Genomic DNA, 11,875 nt, shown 5'->3' with positions numbered 1-11,875 from the left:
TCTACAAAAATTATTGTTACCTAACAAAACCTCGCCCACCGAAGTCTTCTTATAGGCCTTGAATCAATTCTCATTAGGTGTCATATGGAACGAACATCCGTAATCCATAATCCAACGCTTGTCGAACTGAATAGTGGAGACAACGAGAATGTCGGTACTTTCATACTCATTCTTAACCTTTTGAACAACCACCGCCTCTCCGCTCTTCTTCCCGTCGTTACTCAAATATAGACAATCTTGTTTAAAGTGCCCCTCCTTGTCACAATTGTAGCACTTAGTAGATTTCTTTCCGAGAGATTTTGAATGCCTTTTTTCTTGTTTTTATTGTCTCTCCACTCTGTTCTCCCTTGAATCAAGAGTCCATATCCACTTACATTGCTCTCTTCATTCTTCTTCTTGTGGTCCTTCGATCTCAACGCACTCATCACATTATCGAGGGTAAACTCCTTTATCCAATTCCCGAGTATGTCTATGAATGTCTCATACGACTTCGGTAAAGAATTCAAAAGTATCAGCGCCTTATTTTCATCCTTGTATTTCCCCCCAATGTTTTCCAAATTAAGGAGAATCTTGACATAATCATCGAGATGCGTCTACAAGTCCTTTCCCTCATCCATTATAAACTTGAAGAATCTCTGCTTGATGTAAATTAGAGACGACAATGTCTTAATCATATACAAACGCTTGATGTGCTTGATTGAAACCACATTTTTCACTAGTGCGGTGGGAGAAAAATTGTCAACAGACGCGGAAAATGTGAAGGGACTTGTTGGTGGTACATTGACTTTAGCTATTCAAAACATAGCAACGGTGGTGGCCAGAGTAATCATAGTGTTTACCGCCAACTGGATATTAGCGTTCATCATTCTCAAGGTCTTATCATATGAAGAGGCAAGTCAAGTAGCAAACGATGCGGTTGGAAGTATTAGAAATGTCGCATCATTTTGTGTTGAGAATAAAGTAATTGATATGTACGTAAGAAAATGTGAAACGCATGTGAAACATTAAGTTAGAATCGGGATAGCAAGTGGAATAAATTTTGGTTTCGGGTTCTTCGTTCTCTATTGCACGAATGCATTTTGTTTCTACTTTGGGTCGATTTTGGTTAAACATGGGAAAGTTAATTTTTCAGATGTATTCAAGGTATATATTCTATCTCTGTATCTATATTTGAGGAATTAATAAATGGAACGTAGTAAATAATTTATGATTCTTCTCTACATGGAATTTCATGCATGTAGGTTTTCTTTGCATGGACAGTGACAGTTGGGATTTCACAAACCACAACCTTAGCTCTAGATATTGCAAAAGCTAAGGAATCTACATCATCCATTTTTGAAATCCTTGATAGGAAACCGATTATTGATTCAAGAAGTGATGATGGAACCTTTTTAGTAGTTGTCAAAGGTGACATTGAGCTTGATCATATCAGTTTCAAATATCCGACAAGACAATATGTTCATGTTTTTCGAGACTTATCTCTACTTATCCCATCGGGAAAGGTATGTATTCGTAACTCTAAGAACACCTTAATTAGGGTTAGGGTTTAGCTCAAATTGTTTGAATATTTTAAATTTTTTAAAATGATCAATATATATAGTAATAAAACTATATATATTGATGTAAGAGGGGTTATGGCTGTGGGTTTGTAATGCTAGCTCCCTTTATTAAAAAAAAACTATATATATTGATAAAAAATTCCTCTAGAAGTTCCATTAATTCCCATTAGAATCGATAAATACATCTCAATTGTAAACATATAATTACGTTTAATCTCCTATTCTAGCCTAGCGACAATAAGAGGTGGATATCTCCAGTTTCTTTGAGAGGTCCTGCGTTCAAGCCCGTCAAACAACAAATTCTTCGCATGGTTAAATGATTAAGTATGTTTGCGGGCTATGTGCTTAACCCCTTGTGGTTACACTTTTTTAAGTTACGTTCATGTTTTTTTTTCATTAAATTTTGTGAAGCTAAAAATGTTTGAGTTTGTTGCGTAGACGCTTGCGCTTGTTGGGGAGAGTGGGAGTGAGAAATCGACGGTGATCAGCTTAATCAAAGGTTCTATGATCCCGACACGGGCCACATATTTCTAAATGGAGTTGTGATTAGAAAGTTAAAGAGAAGTTGGTTAAGGCAAGAAATGAGATTGGCAAGCCACGATCCGATCCTTTTCAACGAGTCCATTCGCACCAACATAGCATATGGAAAGCAAGGTGAGGGGACCGAATATGAGATCATTGCGGCTGCAAAATCCGCCAATGCTCACAACTTCATAGCCTCGTTGCCTGAGGTTACGAGACTAATGTCAGAGAAAGGGGAATTCAATTGTCCCGGGGACAAAAGAAGAGGATAGCTATAGCGAGAGCGAACGTGAAAGACCCGAAGATATTGTTGCCTAGCGAGGCTACGGGTGCACTCGATGCTGAGTCCGAACGCGTGGTTCAAGACGTGTTGGATCCAGTCATGGTCGATATGACCTCTATTGTCGTGGCACATTGAATCACGACCATAAGAGGAGCTAACATCATTGATGTCATGAAAAATGAACGGTGCTTACGCATCTCTAGTAGCACTTCACTTGAGCACGACATAATAAATGCTTTAAGTTGGATATTGTTATTTTTATAGTTTGGAATACTTTTGTTCGGCCATATTCACAATATTTCCATTTATTTTTTATTTTCTATTGTAACTAAGTTGATTCTCCATATCTATTTTGAATTTATAAAGTTCTATTTATCAACAAAATGCAATAGGTTTAACTTTTTCTATTTATCAACAAAATGTAAATAGTTAATTAATTTAATTATTATAATATTTTTTTATTATTTAAAATTTATATATAATATAACATTATTTAATATCTCCTTGTCAATTAAATTATTTAATTTAAATACTAAAATAAATTTTATTATTATAATTTGTTGATATATATATATATATATATATATATATATATATATATATATATATATATATATATATATATATATATATATATATATATATATATATATATATATATATATATATATATATATATATATATATATATATATATATAGAAATTATTTGATTTTTTCAGCGAATAAGATTATGCCAAGTCATTCCCTCACCAAATTCCCTCACCTAATCATTTCTCTCTCTATATATATTATAGTCATATAATAATATAAGATTTAATACTTTATAAAAAGATGTTATCCCATTATGAATTATATCATATCAAATATTACTTTTTTTTATCATCAAGTAAATAAATTTATTTTTTACATTTCGTGCCCCGACACATAAGATAATATTTTAAGATCGATGACAACAATAATAGGGGTTGAATATTGTTGTGCTAATTATCACTTTCAATTCGATTTTAATCCTGTTAGAGATTAAGATCTGTTTCTATTTTTCAAAAATTATCGCAAACTCTTGAAAGGATTCAAGTGCGGAAATGCTTGCTAGATTTGAAGCAGCAGATGCAAGACTGTTAGATGCAGAAATGATATAACACAAGAGTTTTATGGATGTTCGGAGATAAAACTCCTACGTCACGTCACCCCTTCTTCTGTTTCTAGAAGAATTTTCACTAAAAGACTCTGGTTCGTATAGCAACTACACAGACCCAGTCAGAATATAAGACTTAATAGCTGCCTGTTTCTGAACTCCTAGTTATCACTCACTATTGAACAGACAATGTTCTGTTCAACTTACAATTACTGAAAATACACTCAGGTAGAACAATAAACTATAGCTCATGTTATCTTAGTGAATTACAAAGTAATCTTAGAGAGTAAACACAAAGCTTAACAATTCGAAATTCGTAATACGGAAGAGAGAGTTCGCCGTTGTACTCTGATCACCTTTTATATTGAAGTGTAGCAACGGTCGAATTATCTCTTGGATATGTGTAAGCTTTCTGATGGATGTACGACAAGTATACGAGATAGTATGCAAGAATATATTTATTGAATTGTGACGTACCGGATTGTAGTGCGGAATATTCGGTAGAACGTGTTGTACTGGAGGGTACACCGCGAGCTAGTGGAATAATTGAGTACGTGGTAGTTATATATTTTTGGCGTATTAAGCTGACTTGGAAGACGACTGATAACGAACACTTCTGTTCTCTATTCTGATGAGTCATGTAGATAAACGGACGCTTCTTTAGACGGTTGCTGAAGGAAGGCGTCTCCTCGCGCTTCTTCAGACTACTGCTGAAGCAAGGCGTGTGCTCGCGCTTCTTCAAACTGCTTCTGAAGCAAGGCGTCTGCTCGCGCTTCTTCAGACTGTTGTTGAAGCAAGGCGTCTGATGAAGCAAGACGTCTGCTCACGCTTCTTTAGACCAAGACGTCTGATGAAGAGAGACGTCTAATCGCGCTTCTTGAGCTGTACATGCGCATAGACATTTGCACAACTTAGTTTTATTCACTTATAAATTCATTATCAAAACTATGTCGTGTTGATTAAACTCAGTCTTATTCATCTAAGTTTATTTTAATCAATTAATGCATTTTAATCTTAATTAATTATTTCTCTTTTAATTAAATTTTCCCTTTTTCTCTATTTAATTTAATCTAACAATTTCCCCCCCTTTGTATGATGTTAAAACTAAGTTAAAAACAGGAAATTAAAAAGTAAATAATATATTTATATAAATATGAAATACACATAATATACAGAGTTTGAGATTCCCCCTTTTAATTGTTGAAGAGATATCTTCTTAGCCTCGACTTTTTCCTCCTCCACGACCTCCTCCTCGGTCTGGCTTCCTCCAAGTTCGACTGCTTTTACCGCAACCTTCTCTTCCCCTCGACCGCTACCTTCCCCCTTTTAATATTATCAGGAGAGACTTCAGCAGCTTCAAAGCATTTTGCTACTACTACATCATCTTAAATTCGTTCGACAACAACATTTTTGAGGTGGTTGGATATTTTGACTAGTTGATGGTCGAAAATATTCATTCTTCCAACGAGATCTCCGTGGTGGTTGAAAGCGGTTTTGAGAAGAGTATATTTCAGCCTGGTCAATGCATCACAGATTATCGAAATTTTAATGGAAGTTCTTGAAATTTCTTTCTGGGCAATTTCCTGCTCCGAGGCCACAACAGTTGTTGCCTTCGAGTTCGAAGCAAACTGCCCCTTCAGAAACTCCAGTTCATCGATGATTGATGAAATGCTCTTCTACATAGGCGTGAGAGCTTCAATGATGAAATTTCGGAGATCCATCGTTTCCCAAGAGGATTCCTCAAGGAAAGTGGGAACCGAAGAGTCAAGATAGTCACCAGCTTGGAGGGTGCGAAGAGGGGAGGCACAAAAACTTACCTCAATCTCAGACGACTCTGGATTTCTTTTGGAGGTTGAGACTCGAGGCACTTTGATCAATGTTGAAGACTCTCTGTCTGCTCCTTCGATCTCTTTGCACAAGTCATTGAGAAAATCAAACACCTCTTCAAAGTGAAAGAATTTAGCTGGGAGGAATTTCTTGGATGATGACGGGGATGAACGCTTGGACTTAAAGGAGGAGCGTGTCATGAGAAGAAACTCGGTCACTGAATATTCTCTCGTCCCGCGCGGCACTAGGCTAGATTACCTCAATCTTAGCTAGTCACCCTCTTAAAAGATGCATGAAGATGGAACGATTTGAGAGAGAAAAAGTTTGGAGAATATCTTGTTTATTGCTTACAAGAGTGAGGTATTACAAGTGTTGAGTGTTTTGAACATTGTTGAGTGTCTTGGTTTATGACAAAGACTTGTTTATATACAAGTGAGAAGATCATTCTAGATTTTCCTTGTCCTAGAGATTTCTAGACTCTTCTATTACTAATATAGACCTAATAATTCCTATAGACTTTTAGAGAAATCTACTAACACCTATACTTGAGAACTCCTAGAGAATTCTAGAGAGTTCTCCTACCTTACATACAAAAAGGAACTCTTAGAGAATTTTAGAAAGTTTCATGACCCTACTTACAAAAAGAGGAACCATTAGAGAATTCTAGAGAGTTCCATGACCTCACTCATAAAAGAGGAACTCCTAGATAAATCTAGAGAGTTCCATGACCAACAGAAATCCAGGAACTCCAAGAGGATTCTAGAGAGTTCCAGAAATGACCATAAAACTTGGAATATTCTAGAAAATGCACCTTGTGGGCTTGACATGTGCACCCCATACCAATGGGCCGTGACAAGAGCATCTCTTTAGACGTTTGCTTCTCCTTGTCTGAAGAGATCTCCACAACAACCCGAGAAAACAACTTCTCAAACATAGAAGAAGAGAATTGAGCAACATTGGCTGAAGAAGCCTTCTTGGAGGCAGGAGTGGAGAGCTGCTCAATAGCTATAGAGAGCTTCTTCTCTAAGGCAGAAGACTTCTGCTCAGACGCAGGGGAGACCTCCTTATTAGCAGAAGAGGCAACTCCTTAACAGTAGAAGAGAGCAGTTATTCACCCAGCGGGAGCTGTTGCTGCTCAGTAGTGTAAAAAGTCGCCTACTCTTCAACCAAGGGTAGCTGTTGCTACTTAGCAGTAAGGATAGACGACTGCTTCTTTGTAGGAGGAGGCTGCAACTTCTCAATAAACGTCAGTTTCTCTTCGGCATCTGAATAGTTTAGCGCAACCAATGATACCTCCTGTCGAAGTTCATCAATCTTGGACGACTCTATGCCATGAATAAAGGACAAAGCTGTTGAGCTATATGAATCCAAGATTGATTGCATACGAATGTTTACTTTTCCGTCTACCCACATCATTTTATTTAGAGGGTTATAGTTCGGTTCCCTTTGGCGAAGGATCGGGAACAAAGCACGCACTCTAGAGATTTCTACAACGAGCTCTCTTCTCTTAAGAGCATCATGAACAATGTTAGTGCAAGTCCAAGCAATGATGGTTTTCTCCAGACTGAACATCGCCTCCCACTGTTCAATAAAATTAGAACATTGGATGACTTCATTGAGCCTCTTATGGAGCCTTATACTGCTCCACTTATTGAAGAGGTCAAGCCTCTCTGAAGCATCATACTCAACCTCCTCAAGGATGAGTTCGATAGACTACTTAACTTTCGAAGAGGCTCGGGGACATCCACTAAGGGTTCTTTACCCTTTCCTGCAACTTCGGAAGGCTTAGTAGTAGGGAAAGATTCCCTAAATGTGATTCCCTTTGAAGCTTGAACCTGTCTTAAAATAGCCGCTAGAGAGACAACTGAAGTAGGCTATGCTGCCTTTAGAATTGTATCTTCAGGTAGATATGCAGTAGGGGAAGCAACTGACTCCTTGGCAAGAGAAGTAACTATCTGAGCAGCTACAAATTCAGCATCCTGACCAACAGCCTTAACGGCCACTGGTGCTGTAGGGGAGACATCAAAGTCCCCCACCTGTCTTTAATTAATATTGGCACCAACTGACTCAGCAGTTGGTTTAGCAAACAGTTCCACAACGGGAACTTCAGTAGGCTCTACGATCAAAGCAGTTTTGGAGGTTACCTTGGGAAAAGCCTCATGTAGTAGGAATAACAACAGTCTGGCCAGCAGGCTCAGCAAATGCTAGTTCTTCAATTTGTTTCAAGGAAGAGACCTTAGCAGGCACTACGATTGGAGGCAAGACAAAGGCTACCAAAGGAGCTAGGCACCTCTTCAGTAGGAGTTTCCTCCAATTTGGCCTTCTTCGCAACAGAGGCAACCTCAACGATATCTCCGACAAAAGCACACTTCTAACTGGTGGAACTCATAGTCGACTCCTGCACCCTCAACTTTCTTCTTTTTGTTGGGGTTGGACGACTAGAGGTGGTAGGGCGCTTGGACAGAATGGTCAACTAACCACTCGACTATTGCATGGATAAGTTGGACTTGGCCTCCTTTATTGTTTTCATCCTAAGAATATAGTTTCCAACAATGATGCATCTCATAACCATCATGACATGGATATTGGCGCCTTTGCCCAAGTTCACCTACAGGTGCTCAAGAATCATACGTTGTTGGACTGAGAAGCCCACACTTTATTTTTCGGCATCGACACCATCATGATCAAAGTTGAGAGAAGAACGAACGACCAGTTAATAGCCGTCCCCTTGGATATGGCCACCATAATCTCAAATCGCTCATGGGTGTAGGCGTTGAACGACCCTACTCTCGTCTGGAGAGACTTAAAGACGATATCATTAAGGAGACAAAACTCTAATTTGAGATACTTCTTCCCATGAGTCGCGACGGGACTAGAGACATTTGAGAAGGAGGATTGCATTTCCGAGATATCCTCGACCGGAATCTCATCGAAGACTGAAAGCCCTTATGTCGAAAGCCCAAGATGCTAGGAAAACACATCTTCGAAAATAAAAATTTTTGCGCCCTTCACCGTTGCTAGAGCGGTGTCTCTGACCAACCTAGCCGTTAAAAAGAACTCATGAACTTTTGAGTCGTGAACTGTGAAAGGACCGCCTAGAAACTTCCTTAGGCTGAAAGCCTCTAGGGTTTTGAACATCACCACCATCGCCGACAAACCTGAAGCATAAACCGATTCAAAGTTCATCTGCATTGTATTTTGAGCGAAAAAAGTCATCTTAGAGATTTAGGGTTAAGATAAAAACTGAAGATGAAGAAGAATATTGGATTTCTAAAGAGAAGGTAGAGAGCTTTTAGGGTTAGAAAACGCAAAGGGAATGTGAGACGTCTTAGGCGTGCATAGCACCCTTTATATAAAGACTAAATAATTAAATAAATAAACATTATTTAATTAATTATACGTGTAAAACTCAATTAACAAAGCGTGTTGGTCATATTTTAAAGACATGATGCCGACACGTGTCGTCATGTTATTCATTTTTGAAGATATTTATAAGATAAAATAAATATTTTCCCTCCAATTATTTTGAAATGTGACTGTTCATTGTCTGAAGGAGAATAAAACGACAACGTATTGATAAGATTAAAGCAGTTGTCCCACTCGGCTTAAGACGAGTTGTCTGAAGTAAACTTCAAATAGACGTCTACCAAGTATACACTTTAGACAGACGCCTGACTATGTTGTCCGCATACCTTACATTTAGGCTTAGTGAGACGTCTGTTTTGAAGGCGTCTACTGATTCATAACAACACCTGTGTCAGCAGATGTCTGCCTAACAACTTAGTGTCTTACAATATTGAAATTACAAGCTATTTAAGCATAACATGTATGATGTACAGTGTCATCAGACGACTGTTCTTCAACACGATTTGAGACATCCGTCTTAACACGTCTGGCTTATCATCTTATCAACAAATTCCTCCTAAATTTGTGTATATTAAAAGACCTAAAATATTTCTAAAGTAAGAAAACTTAGTCTCGGGGAGTGACTTAGTGAAGATGTCGACCACTTGCTGATCTGTTGGTACATATTCTAGCCGAATATGCTTTTGAGCAACATGATCTCAGATGAAGTGATGATGGATATCAATATGCTTCGTTCTGGAATGCAACACCAGATTTTATGTGATCGCGATAGCGCTGGTGTTGTCACAGAAGATAGGAGACTCGTCTTCCTAGATGCCAAATTCTCTCAATTGCTGTTGGACCCACAATAATTGAGCACATCAGCTGTCTACGACAAGATATTCCGCTTCTATGTAGATGTGGCGATAGATGTCTACTTCTTGCTAAACCAAGAGATTAGACAATCACCAAGGAACTGATAAATTCCACTAGTACTCTTCTGATTAATCTTTCAACCTGCATAGTTTGTATCAGAGTAACTAATTAAGTTGAAACTGGAATCCTTCGGATACCACAGTCCAACCGATTGAGTTCCCTTTAAATATTTTAAAATACGCTTAATAACTATGTAATGAGATTGTTTAGGGTTAGCCTGAAATCTTCCATAGATGCCGACAACAAACAAGATGTCTGGCCGAATGGCTGTTAGATATAACAAAGATCAGATGATTCCTCGGTAGGCTGTGATGTCAACATTCAGACCACCTTCATCCTTATCTAGATTTCTAGATGAGTTCATGGGTATTGAGGCAGCTGAACAATTCTCCATGCCGAATTTCTTCAGTAATTTCCTGGTATACTTTGCTTGATTGATGAAAATGCCATCTTCAAGTTGACGAACTTGAAGACCAAGGAAGAACGTCAACTCACCCATCATGCTCATCTCAAACTTGTCCTGCATCAACTTAGAAAACTTCTCACATAATTTGGGGTTATCTGACCCAAATATGATATCATCCACATAAATTTGAACGAGTAATATATGTGAATATTTAACAAATCTAAAAAGTGTTTTATCTACAGTGCCGATAATAAAATATGCTCAAACAAGAAGTTAGTCAAAGTGTCATACCAACCTATAGGAGTTTGCTTAATAATATATAAAACTTTATCTAATTTGAATACATGATTAGGCATAAAATGATTTTAAAATCTAGGAGGTTGTTCAACATAAACATCTTCATTCAATAGACCGTTAAGAAAAGCGCTTTTAACATCCATTTAATAAACTTTAAAATTTTTAAAAGCTGCATAAGCTAGGAAGATTTTAATAGCGTCAAGTATAGATATAGGGGCGAATGAATCCTCAAAATCAATTCCTTCCTTCTGCCTATAACCTTGAGCTACCAATCTGTCTTTGTTTCTCACAACTAAGTCATCTTCACTTAGTCAAAGTGTCATACCAACCTCTAGGAGTTTGCTTAATAATATATAAAATTTTATCTAATTTGATTACATGATTAGGCAGAAAATGATTTTAAAATTCAAGAGGTTGTTCAACATAAACATCTCCATTCAATAGACCGTTAAGAAAAGCGCTTTTAACATCCATTTGATAAACTTTAAAGTTTTTAAAAGCTGCATAAGCTAGGAAGATTTTAATAGCGTCAAGTATAGCTATAGGGGCGAATGAATCCTCAAAGTCAATTCCTTCCTTCTGCCTATAACCTTGATCTACCAATCTGTCTTTGTTTCTCACAACTAAGTCATCTTCACTTAGTCAAAGTGTCATACCAACCTCTAGGAGTTTGCTTAATAATATATAAAACTTTATCTAATTTGAATACATGATTAGGCAGAAAATGATTTTAAAATTCAGGAGGTTGTTCAACATAAACATCTCCATTAAATAGACCGTTAAGAAAACCACTTTTAACATATATTTGATAAACTTTAAAGTTTTTAAAAGCTGCATAATCTAGGAATATTTTAATAGCGTCAAGTATAGCTATAGGGGCGAATGAATCCTCAAAGTCAATTCCTTCCTTCTGCATATAACCTTGAGCTACCAATCTGTCTTTGTTTCTCACAACTAAGTCATCTTCACTTAGTCAAAGTGTCATACCAACCTCTAGGAGTTTGCTTAATAATATATAAAACTTTATCTAATTTGAATACATGATTAGGCAGAAAATGATTTTAAAATCCAGGAGGTTGTTCAACATAAATATCTCCATTCAATAGACGGTTAAGAAAAGCGCTTTTAACATCCATTTGATAAACTTTAAAGTTTTTAAAAGCTGCATAAGCTAGGAAGATTTTAATAGCGTCAAGTATAGTTATAGGGCGAATGAATCCTCAAAGTCAATTCCTTCCTTCTGCCTATAACCTTGAGCTACCAATCTATCTTTGTTTCTCACAACTAAGTCATCTTCACTTAGATTGTTTCTAAAAACCCATCTAGTTCCAATAATAGATTGATCATCCGGTTTTGAAGTTAGATGTCACACTTTGTTTCTTTCAAATTGATTTAACTCTTCTTACATAAAACTGATCCAATCTGGATCAAGCAATGCTTCATTTATCTTATTAGGCTCAATTTGAGAGATACTTCATTTATCTTATTAGGCTCAATTTGAGAGATACTTTATTTATCTTATTAGGCTCAATTTGAGAGATAAAAATAGAGTTTGCAAATTAT

At 37.1% G+C, this 11,875-nt stretch overlaps 1 pseudogene; it reads left to right on the top strand.

The window, feature by feature from the left end:
• The first annotated feature begins 687 nt into the window (after positions 1 to 687).
• Positions 688 to 2,628, top strand: LOC124935071 (annotated as a pseudogene).
• The last annotated feature ends 9,247 nt before the right edge of the window (positions 2,629 to 11,875 follow it).

Source organism: Impatiens glandulifera, chromosome 1 (genome assembly GCF_907164915.1).
Source record: "Impatiens glandulifera chromosome 1, dImpGla2.1, whole genome shotgun sequence".
NCBI lineage: Eukaryota > Viridiplantae > Streptophyta > Magnoliopsida > Ericales > Balsaminaceae > Impatiens > Impatiens glandulifera.
The sequence above is the reverse complement of the archived record's forward strand: the minus strand, read 5'-3'. Positions and strand labels throughout refer to the sequence as shown.